General features: G+C 40.7%; 1 pseudogene; it reads right to left on the bottom strand.

Moving 5' to 3' along the window:
- Positions 1–465: 465 nt before the first annotated feature.
- LOC111725856 lies at positions 466–575 on the bottom strand (annotated as a pseudogene).
- Positions 576–1,668: the final 1,093 nt, after the last annotated feature.

Raw genomic sequence — 1,668 nt, 5'->3', positions numbered from 1 at the left:
TTACTCATGTTTTGTGGTGATGCTGGTGTAAACAAAACTACTGTGCTGCCTGTGGTATAAACATGTAGCACATACAATTATGTATGGTAGACGATACTCGATAATGATAACAAACGATTGTGTTACTGTTAAGTACTTACTATACAATGTATTTTTTTCTTTTTTTTGAGACAGAGCCTCAAGCTGTCACCCTGGGTAGAATGCCGTGGCATCACAGCTCACAGCAACCTTCAACTCCTGGGCTTTAAGGGATTTTCCTGCCTCTGCCTCCCAAGTAGCTGGGACCACAGGCACCCACTACAACACCCGGCTATTTTTTTTGTTGCAGCCATCATTGTTGTTTGGCGGGCCCAGGCTGGATTTGAACCCACAGCTGTGGTGTGCATGGCTGGTACCTTAGCTGCTTAAACCACAGGCACTGAGCCCTACTAGACAATATTTTAATCACTATTTTATTTTTTTCCACAGCAGATAGGTAATGTGCTGACATCATAAAAAGATTTGAAGAAGACGCATCTCACATGTGAGCATGACTATGACTATCCCATCATCACACTCAGGAACTACAAAAGGGTCTTTTAATTATTGTATTAGAGTATACTCTTTGTACTTATTTTTTAAAAAATTTAACTATAAAACAGCCTCAGGCAGGTCTTTAGGAGGTATTCCAGAAGAAGGCTTTTTTTTTTTTTCCTGAGACAGAGTCTCAAGCTGTCACCCTGGGTAGAGTGCTGTGGTGTCATAACTCACAACAACCTTAGCCTCTTGGACTTAAGTGATCCTCTTGCCTCAGTTTTTCTATTTCTTTCTCATTTTTTAAAGTAGAAATGGGGTCTCCCTCTTGCTCAGGGTGTCTCGAACTCCTGAGCTCAATTTACCAGCCTTGGCCACCCAGAGCGCTAGGATTACAGGCATGAGCCACCACGCCTGGCAAGGCGTTGTTATAACAGGAGATGGCTGCTCTTGTGTGGTTTCACCCCTGAAGAACTTCTAGTGGGACATGACGTGGAAGAGGAGGACAGTGATATTGATGACCCTGACCCTGTGTAGGTTTAGACTACTGTGTGTGTTTGTATCTTAGCATTTAACAAAAAAGTTCTAAAAGTTAAAAAAATTAAACATTTTAAACATAGAAAAAAGCTTATAGAATAAGAATATAAGAAAATATTTTGTACAGCTGTATTTTAAGCTAAGTGTTATCACAAGAGAGTAAAAAAATTAAAAATATTAAGCTCATAAGGTAAAGAAGTTTATAGTAAGCTAAAGTTAGTCTATCATTGAAGAAAGACAGACATTTTTTCCTAGCACTTTGAGAGGCTGAGGTGGGTACAATGCTCCAGCTGAGGAGTTAGAGACCAGCCTGAGCAAGGGCAAGATCTTGTCTCTACTAAAAATAGAAAAACTAGCTGGGCTAGGGGCACACGCCTATTGTCCCAGGTACATGGGAGGCTGAGGCAAGTGTATCGCTTGAACTCAAGAGTTCCAGGTTGCTGTGAACTATGACGCTATAGCACTCCACCCAGGGTGACAGAGTGAGACTGTCTCAAAAACAAATTTTTTTTAAATGAATTTAGTGTAGCCTAAGTGTAGAATGTTTATAAAGTCTACAGTAGTGTAACATTCTAGGCCTTCTCGTTCACTCACTGACTCACCCAGAACAACTTCTTT

This window comes from Otolemur garnettii, unplaced genomic scaffold (assembly GCF_000181295.1).
Source record: "Otolemur garnettii isolate 467f Iridium unplaced genomic scaffold, OtoGar3 scaffold00002, whole genome shotgun sequence".
In the NCBI taxonomy this organism is placed as follows: domain Eukaryota; kingdom Metazoa; phylum Chordata; class Mammalia; order Primates; family Galagidae; genus Otolemur; species Otolemur garnettii.
Note: the sequence above shows the minus strand (reverse complement) of the source record. Positions and strands in the feature narration are given on the sequence as shown.